At 43.3% G+C, this 13,638-nt stretch overlaps 1 protein-coding gene across 2 annotated transcripts in view; it reads left to right on the forward strand.

The window, feature by feature from the left end:
* Nucleotides 1-13,638, forward strand: part of LOC138746424 (Na(+)/H(+) exchange regulatory cofactor NHE-RF2) — a 108,049-nt gene that overhangs the window by 58,386 nt on the left and 36,025 nt on the right. The window lies entirely within an intron of this gene.

The following is a 13,638-nucleotide window of genomic DNA, read 5'->3' on the forward strand; positions in this document are numbered from 1 at the left end:
GTGTAGAGAAATTCTAACTTGCTGCAATTAAACAGGACTTTACAGAATAGTATACATCAAGTTGTATTAAAATAATAGATTACAAAATAGAGATAATGTTCACAGTTACAATAGTGCAAGCGGTTCTCGCGATATTGGAGCAGCCCATGATTAGTGTATTGGGGAGGTTTAAGAGCCTGTGAACTGTTGGATAACTTCCTAAAGCAGTGCATATTAAGCTCAATCCATCAAAAATTCTGAGTGTGGAACTGGAATTTGACAACTGTTTTAGTTTGTAGGCCGCTAAGTTTAAATTAATTTTTTTTTTAAGACCTGCAGCACAGATAACAGGCCATTCTGGCCACCCAATTGAGCTACAACTCCTGGTATGTTTTGAAGGGTGGGAGGAAACTCTCGGAGAATGGACAAACTCCTCATGGACAGCTCCGGATTGGAACCTGGGTCACTGGCCCTGTAACAGTGTTGCGCTAACCTCGTTGCCGTAGGGCTGCAGAACTCTGATGCAGGTGGAATAAATTATTTAATTGTTAGGGCAGGTTCAAGATGCTGGTGCTCTTGAGCTCCTTGGCCCATGGCCCCTTTTCAATGGCCCCCTTACGTAACTGTTTAAATACATTTGAGATGTGTTTTTGGATATTACGCCAGTCATAAAAATTGTAAAGTTTTAGATTTCCTGCAGTCCATAGTCCTATTTTTGGAAATAGAGCATGTGTTGCTGGTAGTATGTAATAGATCTGGGAATAATCAAGGCAGGAAATTTAATCCAACTCTCCCTGGTTAATTCGATGCAATAAATTTTTTTCGCCTACTGGCTCTGAGGAAGAGGAGAGGAAATACAGCTAGGAAAAATAAGCTCGCATTTCTGTGGTGTTTTTCAAAAGCTCAGCCTCCCAAAGTACTTCCAATGTTTAAAAATAAACTTCTGGAGGAACTTTTAAAATACTTCCTTGATCCTTCCAGTGTCATCTGATATCTACCTGCCCACAGCAAAACATCCAGAAGGTGCTGAAATTGACCTTTTGCATTTTAACTTTTAAAAGAATGAATTATAAGCTTGACATTTTCTGTAAAAAGAAGCAACAATCCGGCAAATGAGGGAGGTTCAAGCAGGAAAACATTGGGTGAAAATTGGGACTGGTGGAGCTAGATGATCAAGCATAAAAAATGGCAGCACGAAACTCACTGAAGAGTTAAAGGTATATCTTGTACATCTGAAACAACGTTGGAAAGTGTATGGTCAGGCACTTTGGCAGACTATTTTCTAAGTGGGGAGAAAATACCCAGAGCCAAAGTGACCTCCTGGGAGTCCTTGTACAGGATAGCTTGAAGATAAATGCAGGTTGGTGAAGAAGGCAAATGCAATGCTGGCATTAATTTCAACAGGAATGGAATATAATAACAGCAATGTGATGTTGAGGAGAGCCCTCGCTTGGAGTATGGTGACCAGTTTTGGGCTCCTCATTTAAGAAAGAATGTACTGATGTTGGAAAGGGTCAGAGGAGGTTCACTAGGATGATTCCAGGAATGAAAGGATTATCATATGAGGGGTGTTTGACCTGTACTCAATGGGATTTAGGAGAAGTGGGTGGGGGGGGGGTGGGGGGGGAGGGGAAATCCCAGTGAAACATTTTGAATGTTGAAAGGCATGGACAGAGTAGATGTAGAAAAGTTGTTTCCCATGCTGGCAGAGTCTAGGACAAGAGGGCATAACTTCAGGATTAAAGCGTGTCTGCTTAGACAGAGATGCAGATGAATTTCTTCAGCCAGAGGGTGGTAAATCTGTGGAATTTGTTACCATAGGCAATTGTAGAGTCCAAGTCATTGGGCGTATTTAAGGCAGCGATTGATAGATTCTTGATTAGCCAGGGCATCAAAGCTTATGGGGAGAAGGCCGGGCAGTGGGGCTAAGTGGGGAAATGAATCAGCTCATGATTAAATTACGGGGCAGACTCGATGGGCTGAATAGCCTATTTCTGCTCCAGTGTCTTATGATCTTTATAAGTGTACTGATTCAAGAATAGCAGCATTTAGTTTCTTGCACTCGCAGATTGCCTGGGCAATGTTTTCATTCAGAGATACACTGATCATAAGGCAAGCACTTTTAAAAAAAAAGTACCTTTTGCACTGAGGAAGGTTGACAGATCTTTGGGCAGGTTTTATAATCTCACCAGTAGAATCTCTAATTGGTTTTCTCTTCTGCTAGAGAATACATTTGGACAGGTACCTGGATGATGATGAATTTATTGTCAAATACATTGCACAATGTTCACGTGCACTGAAAATCTTGCTGCAGCTCAACAAGTACTTTTTATAAAAATCTAAGAAAACAACTTGATTAAAAAAAAACAAATACCAATAGCATACTTAAATGAATTAGAGATAAATATTTAAAAAAATCAAATTCACTGTTAATCTAGTTTTTTTAAAAAGCGACTTAGCAGTCGTCCAGTCTTGTGGAATCGGAGCAGCTCTGGCTCATGTAATGAGGGGAGGTTCAAGAGCCTGATAGCTTTTGGGGATGAATAGTTCTTCAAGCTAGTCATTAGGCTTTTGAACATTTTGTCTGATGTGATAGGAAAGATTTAGAGCAGTGGTTTTCAAACTTTTTCTTTCTACCCACATACCACCCTAAGCAATCCCTATGCCATCGGTGCTCTGTGATTAGTAAGGGATTGTTAGGGTGGTATGTGGGTAGAAAGAAAAAGTTTGAACACCACTGTTTTAATTGTCCGTAATTGACTCGTTATGTGCACGGTTTCTTAACTCCAAAGGAAATGGGCCAACAACAATTTTTCTCAAGCCAAATATTTCAGTAACAATTAAGTCTAGAGCAGTGATTCTCCACCTTCCCTTCCCACTCACATCCCACCTTAAGCAATCCCTTACTCATTACAGAGCATAGGGATTGCTTAAGGTGCTATGTGAGTGGAAAGAAAAAGTTTGAAAACCACTGCTTTGGAGGGATGTGGGCCAAAGGTAAATAAATGGGACTAGCTTGGGTGGGCAATGTGGCGAGCAGGGACGAGTTGAACTGAAGGGCTTGTTTCCATGGAGGAGAGCTCTATGACACTTATCAGGCAATGCAATAAAGATAGTTTGCGGGAGTCCATTCTGTTTATTAGCGTCATTCCCTTACAACATACTTAGTGTGGCACAGCATGGACCACGAAACCGCACAATTTGGGAATGGGCTTGTATGCCTAACACGTTAACTGTGTCAGACACAGCACTCCTGTTGAGAGATGGTGGAGAGAATTGGACCACTCGCCCATCATTATTACTTTGTGACGTCTGTAAAGAGTGAAGGGGGAAATGTTTGGGGGGGACATCAGGGGTAAAAAAACTTTTTTAGTTCTTGGTGCCTGGAATACCTTGACAGAGGTAATGGTGGAGGCTGAAACATTAAGGACATTTAAGACTCATAGACAGGCACATGGATGAAAGAAAAATCAAGGGATACAGGGTAGGATAGTTTTAATATGAATCTATAGATTGGCACAATATCGAGTGCCAAAGGCCCTGTTCTATGCTGTAGTGTTCTATCTTCTTCCTTTAATTTGGAAGTTACGATGTTCAAAAGATGTTTGGACAGATATGTCGGCAGGAGGGGTTTTGAAAGAGATGGACCAAATGCAGGAAAATGGGACCAGCCAGATTTCCAACTTGGTCAGCATGGATGACTTGGTTCCGTGACTCTATAATTGCCTCACCGTGTTGTTTCCTTTGTGGATCAAGGGCACCTCTTCGATCTTAATCCCGGTTGGTGACATGACCTTATTTGGACCCCCCTGCCCATTACCATCAATCCACATCAATGTTTTGCATGGAATCTCATTGTAGACCCTGATCTTTACCCCACCTATAGCTTTTGCTTCCTGAATCTGTCCCTCCTTCCACTCCCACCATTCAGACCCAGAGTGGCCCAATTCCTGTGCTACAAACTTGACTGTGGTGAACCAGCAGCTGAACTTCAAGGGATGCTGGAATTCCTGAGTTTGCAGAATCCCAGAAAATAGAATTTGGGTTGCATCTTGCACCAGTCTAACCATTCGTAATGAACTCTGTTTTTAGAAAAGGGGAAAGCAGGTTGTAGTTCAGTCTGGACCAGACCAGACTGAGACTGCAAAGCGAGGAATGCTGGGTAGCACTGAGCAATTCAAGCAGCATCTGTTAAGAAAGGGAAAGCTAAACCTATTTGGCATAGAGGCCAGAACAGGCTCTTCAATCTCTCACCTCAATCTAACCATCAGCAGCGCCAGTTGTTGACTCTGTGTTCCTGCACATTTAAAAAAAAATGTTCCTTTCCCTTCAGTGCCTAAACTTTTCTCAGTGCCGGCCTTGACCATAAATATTAGCTAAAAACACAGAAATGATGGAGGAACTCAGCCAGTCTCGTGATGTCCACAGGAGGTAAAAGATGTATTACTCTTGTTTTGGGCCTGAGCCCCTCCTCAAGGTACGATCACAGCGTCAGCAGACTTTTGTGTTTCTCACCATAAATATTAGACCAGGCAGTGTGTTCATTCTCATCCACTTTATCGTCGTGCAGCACAGAACAGGCCCTTCAGCAAACTCATCCATGCTGGCCAAGTTGGCATTCTGGGCTAGGCCCATTTGGTCTATTTCCTTCTAAGCCCTTCCTATCCAGGGTTCAATGTCACAGTTTTTATTTTCTCTTCTGAACCCTAATTCCATACAGGAGGATGGGGACTTGTTGAAAACCACTTTGCCTTGAGTGCCCAAAGTGGCTTTCAGGGGGCCCTGCTGACCTCCCACTTATTGTGCAAAATTCTGGCCAGTGTTGGAGACGGCAGTCGGAGGTAAATTTTAACCAACTGACGTACTTTGTATGCAAGGCTTCACTGTACGATGGCCGAGAGCTGATAAATCTTGTCATTATTTTTTGTTTCTCACCTTCTTTCAAATAACCTAGTGTCAAACACTAATAAACATGGCACAAACTGGAAAAGAAACTCGAGCTGTCCTTTAGATAGCGAGGAGTAAAATGTTCAATGGTAAATTTGTCCTCTGGTCACTCCTTGCGAGATGTTTTGGCAGAGTTCAAAGGCTGAATATTCTCGAATCTGCTTGCAAATCTCCATCTTGGGGTCACATATCTATTTATTTATTTAGACTTTCAGTGCAGAAACGGGCCATTTCGGCCCACGAGCCTGTGCCGCCCAATTTACACCAATTAACCTCCACCCCGGTACATTTTGTACAGTGGGAGGAAACCGGGTCCCGGGAGGGGAATCCCATGGACATACCAACTCCGTGCAGACAGCGCGGAATTCAAACCCTGGTCCTGACCGCTGGTGTTGAAAAGGTGTGGTGCTAACCTCTACGCCAACCATTCTGCCCATTTGTAGGGCCAGACCTGTGATTTCTTGCAATTTGACCAAGTATTGTTTGGAGCCATGTACTATTAAGGAATATACTGTACTGCAACATACTGCCGGAGGGTGCGAGGGAGGTGGGTACTTTAGAAGCATCTTGAATCACCAAGGCATTGAATGTCGTGGGCCAAGTGCTGGGAAGTGGGTTCAGTAAATGATGGTTGAAATGGATGTGGTGAATTAGAGGGCCTCTTTCCGTGCTGAGTCTGACCTTGAATGTGACTGAATTTTCACTGAAGGAATCTGGGGAAGGAAAGTGGATGCTAATGCCAGGCTTTTGTGCCTCTGGTCTTTGAAAACAAAGCCTACAGTTGAGGGAAAGATCAAAATTCTTAAGAACACCTCATGGAGCTTTCTCCTTCTCCCCCAGCCTTTTAATGCAAGTGGCTGCCTGCTTTTTTCTTATTCACTCACACCTTGAGGAAGGGCTTGGGCCCTTAATGCCAGTTATATATCTTTACCTCCGACAGACGATGTGAGACCTGCTGAATTCCTCCAGCATTTGTGTTTACTACAGTTTCAGTGTCTGCAGACTCTGGTGCTTCACTTGAGCTCCTTGTGGAACCTAGTCTAATATTGAAGAGGGCTTTTGGAGACCATATCCTGCATGCTTCAGTATTTTGGTTTAAACTAATCCAGTCCTTGCTCTGTGAAGATTAACCATTTTAATCCTGTGATTATCAAACTGATGAACAATTCTAATTTAAATTCGGTCTACAGCAGGATTATTGCTGTTCCAGTGTGATTACCGCTGGGGCTAAACCAGGGACGTTTCAGCCTTGGGGAAATGCTACAGATACTGTGTGGCCAGACTGTGAGCTGCAGAATTGCTTTGAATGGTTTCAAAGGGTGCCCTGTTCTGATGCATAATTCATGGTAGTGTCATGGAGTTTGATCTGCCTGGAGATCACTGTCCATTTTTTACTCTCAGGTTTATGCACTGCAGAGGGAAAGATGGTGTTGCTCCTGCTTGCTCTCTCACACAGATTTGCATGCCTGTAGGCAAACTGAATTAGGCCATAAGAAATAGGAGCAGAAATAGTCCATTCATCTTATTGAGTCTGCTCCGCCATTTAATTGAGCTGATCCATTTTCCCCAATCAGCTCCGCTGCCGGCCTTCTCCCTTTAACCTGACTAATCAGGAACCATCAATCTCTGTCTTAAATACACCCAAAGAGTTGGCCTCCACAGCTGCCCATGCCAAAAAATTTCACAGATTCACCACCCTCTGGCTGAAGAAATACCTCCACATCCCTGTTCTAAGTGGACGCCCTTCATTCATGAAGTGCTCGACTCTCCCACTGTGGGGAAACAACCTTTCTACTTGTATTAAGTTCACTCCTTTCAACATTCAAAATGTTTCAATGAGATCCCACCCCCTCATTCTCCTAAATTGAATAGATTATTCAAGATTCAACAATTCAGTGTCATATTGCGTGAAATTTCTTTTGCTTGCTGTAAGACAGACAGATTCGCCATTGGCAGAAATTGCCTGAAGCACCTCTTACAGTCAGAGAAAGAGAAGCAAAGGATAATCTCCCCCCCCCCCCCACCCAGATTCACCTCTAGCACTTCCACAGAGTCGAGTCCAAACCATCGGCAACCCGAGCTCCACAGCCGAACCTCCGATGTGGTCAGGAACCCCTCAGCACCCCCTTGCATCCTGGTTTTAATACCTGGTACCCCTTCAGCCAGTCTCCTGCAGCCCGGTCAGTGCATGTCTCCCTACAGCAGTCTCCAGCAGCCCCCCAGCCTCTGTGGGTTCCTCGAGTCGCCAGCAGCCCACCGCCTGCTTGGGTCTTTCAGCTGCAGAGCCCCCTCACTGATCCACTGCCGTGGTCACCATCCCGTGGGTCATCTCCTCTGCTTCCCCTTCTGAGACAGGGGATGGTCTCAGTTTTTTGATGCCCTGTGCCAGTTCTCTGCTCCCCTCTGCAACCCCTCATGGTAGATGCCGCCATCTAAAACTACCGTGAACTCCTTCAGCAGGCTGTTTGTTCAAAGCCTGTGCCGAGCTGATGGCGGTTGGAACCCACTCCTCTCTCCCTGTGGGTCTGCACCAACGGTAGCACACCGCCAAGAAGTTAAACAAACTGTTTTGCATGCTATCCAGGCAAGTCCACTCCTACAGCAGGTTGTGCAGTAATAACAGAAGTGCAGAGTACTGTTACAATGTCAAATAGTGGAGTGTATGGTGTAACAAAAATACAGGCAGGACACAGAGAAATGTGGAACATAAAGACATTTTAAAAATGAGGGTCTGGTAATGGCAGGAGAGATCTATACCTGTCATTCTCAACCTTCCTTCTTTCCACTCGCATACCACTTTAAGTAATCTGTATGCCATCGGAAGGTGGTATATGGGAGGAAAGAAAAAGTTTTAAAACCACTGTTTTAATCGTCCCTCATTGACTCGTTATGTGCACAGTTTCATAACTCCAAAGGAAATGGGCCAATGGCAATTATTCTCAAGCAAAATATTTCAGTCACAATTGGGTCTAGAGCAGTGATTCTCAACCTTCCCTTCCCACCCACGTCCCACCTTCAGCAAACCCTTACTAATCACAGAGCACCGATGGAATAGGGATTACTTAAAGTGGGATGTGAGTGGGAAGAAAAAGGTTGAGAACCACTGATCTGGAGGTCTGTGTTTTTGAAGCTAGTGATGGAAGGTGGAGGGAGAATGTGTGTGACCAGGATAGGGTGAGTCCTTTAACACGTTGGCACTCTCCTGGAGATGGACTGAATTGATGGAGAGGAATTTGAACTGTCTAACTTGGAAATAGGACAGAATTTTTTTGTTTGAAGCGTGATTTTTTTTGCAGATGGTGTTTGGGCTAGGTGGAATACTTGAGGAAAGGGACAATTGTGTGGGAGTGACTGGGTTAATTGGAGTTGGGTCCCTTTGTCCCTGAGCAGTAGTAGTGTTTGGATCTCTGCTCCTGTTTGGCATGCATCTGTGCCTTCTCATTCTAATTTCTCGAGCTACATGATGAGGTTTGTGATCAAAACTAATCCCCCACCCCACAGTGGGTAAAATGTAAATCTGACTTGCATTACATTTGTATTGAAATAGTAATTCAGCGTCATGACTGCATCCAATTGACTAATTCATGTGCTTGTAAAACTCTCTCACGGGCTTCAATGTCTTGATCAGTTCATGGCTCTGGCATCAGATCAGGAACTAACAAACAGTATTGTCTGCTGAGGACTGTAGTAAATCTAGGTTAACCTCAACAAGCCTCTCTCTGTGATGCAGTAGCGGTTCTTTTCCTCAACCGGCTGCCTTTCTTTGTAGCTTGATAAGTTCCCTGAATAAGCTATCCAAACTGATCTCTTAATCTATTTTGAACGCTGAACAATGCAGTCTTCTCAAGTTACCAAAGCCTTGAATAAATACAGGGCCTTTCACAAATGGAAGTCCCTAAGCACTTTGTAACCAATAAAATGACCTGAGGTGAAGTTATCATCATTTCAAACCCTGGATAAAGGACAGTGCAGGCTTTCGCACAAATGGCAATGTGATAAAGGTAACCTATATTAAGTGGCCGTGAATCAAGGGCTAAATGTTGAATACAGGACAGTGTGCGAGAACTCCTTTGCTCTTCAATAAGACATTCTGAAATCTAAATTTGAAATCGTTTACACTTAACTGAGTGAGGAAATGTTCAAGTTTATTATCATCTGATTGCACAAGATATTATCAAGATTGCACAGTCCTCAGCACCACAATGCTCTCTGGTCCTCGAGGCAAAACACAGACACACTACCAGACATTACACGTACAATGTATGCAGGACAAATTGTATCAAAATAAATATTTAGTAAATATGAGAGTCTCATGTGGTTAGTGTAAGCATTTTTCAAATTTAGACCTGCAGCACAGTAACAGGCCCTTTCAGCCCATGATATTGTACCTCTCAATTGACCTACGCCCCCAGTATATTTTTGAATGGTGGGGGGAAACCGGAGCACCCAGGTGAAACCCGTGCAGACACAGGGAGAATATACAAACTCCTTACGGACAGCACAGGATTCAAACCCCTGTCCCGGTCACAGCATTGTGCTAACTGCTACGCTAACTGTCTTTGATCGTTCAGCTTTCTCATTGCCCATGGGAAGCAACTGTTCCTCAGCCTGGTGGTGCTGGCTCTGATCCTCCTGTATCTCTTCCCCGAGGGGGATATTTGAAAAATACTTGTGTGGGGTGCACGGGGCCCTCAACAATTTTGCGCACCCTCTTCAGATAACAATCCCGCTAGATCATATTGATGGGAGGGAGTGTCCAGTGATCCTCTGGGATGAAGGGAGACCAAGTCTTAACATTGGGAGGGTAGATTACCCCAGACACTGACTGGGAGTGTTTGGTTGGATTGTATTCTCCTGTCGCTGTCATTTGGGTTTGAACCTGGTTCCCTTTTGGCCCAAGTGAAATTTGTATTTTCCCTTCCTCAATTAGAGTTGTGGAAACCTGCCACACCACTGGCCCGTCTTGTCCGTGCCAGCCAAGGGCATTAAACTGTGCAAATGCTTGTGCATCCTGCATTCAGCAATAGATGTTTTCATTTATTGGCCTCCGTTCAGTTCGGTAGTAAGTCAGTTTTGCCAGTTATTGTCATTGAGTAACTCCCGTTGTTTGTAATATTCAATGAAGAATGAGATCCAAATTCATAATGAGCAAAAAGGTACGTTTTTGCATTCAGTTTGGTCTTGTGAGAAAGTTGAGGGGTTTTTGAGACTGGTCATGAGTGTTGCTGGATCTCCTTATCATCTAGTAAACGAATGATTTGAATTATTCTCCTTATCTATTTCTTTAATAGTTTATTTTTCTATTTAGGGGGGGTTAGAATTTGGTGAAGGGGAGGGGTAAAGTTTAAGGGGGTGGGGTGATTAGGGATTTTTTTTCTTTAGCATTTCTTTTTCTATGTAACCATGAAGGTTTTTGATAATTTGTTAATCATGTAATTGTGGTTATTACTTGGTTTTCTATTAAATAAAATATTTTTTTAAAAATGAGATCCAAATTCAACCCAAATATGAATAGTAGCTTTGGCCTCATTGAGGGCCAGACGAGCAATTTTGATAAGATGGAAAGACAGCTTAGCATCAACTCGTACACACTGGGCACAGGATGTTACATCTTGCTTGAGTTTGGAGAAAATTGGATCTAATGTTAAAGGTTGAATTTGACAAGATATCGGGCCCATTCATAGACTATGAGCATCATTTGATGTCTTAGGCAGGGGTGTTCTGGGGGTTATCTATCCACTGTACGAGAGCCGATACTTGGTTCTTTACAATTTATTTGCTGGTGACTGTGTTTGGTGGTTGGGGGGGGGGGGTTCTTTTTTCTTATTATTTTTGGGTTTTTTTTAACAACCAGAAGAGATTGGTTATTTAAATAATCACAATGTATATCTCAGTATTAGAATGAGGTGAAAATCTTGTGATTTATTACCTCATTCTAATAGTCACATATATAATATGTGACTCGTATTCTGTATCATATAAAAGCTATATAATAAAAATGTCTAAACAATATGTACATGTAATATTTCTCTATCAAATTAATAAAAATATTTTGAAAAGAGGAATGAGATCCAGGATGTTTTTTTAAATTTGTATATAATTAAAGGCCTTTTTCTTGTATAGGATGTTTAGATCAGCCTGCAGCTGACGTGGACTTTTACCCCCTCCATAAATCTTCGTCCGCGAAGCCAAGCCAAAGACATTGTCAGAATGAGCGATGGAGGCACAAACAATGAGAACTTTTTTAAAAAAAAAGGTGCTTGGAGCAGGTTGTGAACTGGGGAAAAATCTGGGCTGGCCCCTGTCCTCAAGGGGCAGTCAAGGAAATGACTGGCTGAATGGCTTCCTGGGGGTATTGTTCCAGTGACTTCTTACCCTCCCTCTTCTTTTCCTGCAACACTGGCGATTTGGGGGTGAGGAACTAGTTTATAGCTGTTAGCGTAGCAGCTAGTATAACGCTGTTACAGCGTCAGTGGCCCAGGTTGGAATCCAAAGCTGTCTGTAAAGAGTTTGTACATTCTCCCAGAGTCTGGGTGGGTTTCCTCCAGGTGCTTTGGTTTCCTCCCACCCTTAATCATACCTGGGTCATAGGTTAATCAGAGTGTTTGGGCTTGTGGGCCAGAGGGCCTGTTACCATGCTGTATATTTAAATTAAGTGCACATTGCAATTCAGACTATTATTAGATGGTGTTTGCATCAAAGCTTAATATGTAAAGATTTAAATTTCACACATCTTGGAGTAGTTATTCGATTAAAATTACCCCCCCCCCCCCTTAAAAGATTGTTCTAACTGCCTTTTGAGTTTACCCTCAGTTAAAATGAATAGATGGCTTAATCTAGCAGTGAGTCCAGTACACAGTTTATTGGGGCTGCATGCGCTTTTGAATATAGCATTTGCCAAGTTGCACTGAATCTTGGAGTTTGTCACTGGCAGTCAGAATTGGGTTTACTGTGACGCACACACCATGAAATTTGTTGTTTTGTGACAGCAGTATTGTGCAGGACAAGGTACAAAATTACTATAAATTACAATTCTGTAATTTTTAAAAAAATTGTACAAAAGAGGAAAAAGTGGAATAGTGTCTATAGGTTCACTGTCTGCCCACAATTCTGATGGTGGAGGGGAAAAGCTGTTTTTGTAATGTTGAATGTGTGTCTTCAGCCTCCCGTAGCACCACCTGGCAGCTCAGTATTTAAATGAACTTTGCTGCTTGATCGCACTTCCATTTCTTAAACTTTAGATTTGAATTTGGTTACTTGCAATCGATTGTTTAAATGCTCATCAGCGATGATAAATTCTGCTTGTAATCCTTCAACACTGTGAAGGTATCTCATGCAGTTTACTTTCTCCCATCCCATCCACCTGCACCCAGTCCCTTGCCCTCCGTTCCTTGCACGATTTGTGTGCTTCTTCTATCATATTTGCTGCCACCCCACAGCTTATTTTAGTGACAACTGTAGGCTCGTCGATTCCTCAACTTGGACAGACGGAACCGTTGGTTTCGAAAGCAATGATGTGCATCAGACAAACTGGGAATTCAGCTTGAGGCATCATTTGCTTTCCTGTCGCCTTCAGTGAAGCTAAACCTGCGTGTCGGCCGAGTTTCTTCCATGCTGATGGGTTTGGATGATCTAGCTGAAGAGAGGAGGCATGACCTTTGAAAACCCAAGTTGGAGGACCCACTTGAGTGAGCTCCACCATTTAGTCAGATTGCAGAACATGGGGCAGTGCCGGAGCAAGTCTTTGCACCCACTTTATCTCTACTGACCTTGATGTTACATGAAGCGCAGCCTGAACATGGGCCATAATCTCCCATTCCCCTGCATCACATCAGAAACTATTTATTGTCATGGCTTTAAAAAAAAAATTGTGATATATAATATTGCCTTTAGTTTGCTGTAAAGCAGACAAAGATTTGGCATTAGCATTCCCTGGCACTCCCGACGAATGAAAGAGAAGCAAAAGAGAGTCCTCCCAGAGTCACGGAGTATCTATGGATTCGCCCTCAGTGCTCCCGCTACCTCTGCAGTGCCCAGAGCTCCAGTTCAGTTCAAACCATCGGCAACCTGAGCTCCAGATCGAGAGCTCCAACATGATGCATGCTCAAGTCCTGTAATGGGATGGCCCTATATAGATTATAGAAGAGGCAAGACCTGTGGTCTTCAGGAAAATGAGGGTGGCTAAATTCCTGTCAAGATGATCCTTCTGACCTTGAGGGAGGCTAGTGTAGAAATAGCAGGAGCCCTAGCAGAGGCATTTAAAACATCCTTGGGGATTGGTGGATAGCTAATATTGTTGCGTGGTTTCAGAATAATCTCGTCAAGTTTGTCATCTCATTGCACTAGTACAACCCAACAAAACAGTGTTCTTTGGTCCTTGGTGCAAAACACGCAGACACACAACCAGACATAAAACATACAGACAAACAATACATATACAGGGCAAGTATTTCATCTATAGAAATAAATACTGTATTGTTCATATGAGAGTCTCAGATGGTTAATGTGAGCAGTTCCTTTGGTCGTTCAGCGTTCTCACCACCCATAGGAAGAAGCTGTTCCTTAGCCTGGTGGTGCAGGCTCTGATACTCCTATATCTTATCCCCAACAGGAGCAGCTGAAAGATGCTGTGTGCAGGATGGAAAGGGTCCTCCATGATTTTGAGTGCCCTCTTCACAACCACGACCCCGGTAGATCACGTCAATTGGGGAG

Source organism: Narcine bancroftii, chromosome 12, assembly GCF_036971445.1.
Source record: "Narcine bancroftii isolate sNarBan1 chromosome 12, sNarBan1.hap1, whole genome shotgun sequence".
Lineage (NCBI taxonomy): Eukaryota > Metazoa > Chordata > Chondrichthyes > Torpediniformes > Narcinidae > Narcine > Narcine bancroftii.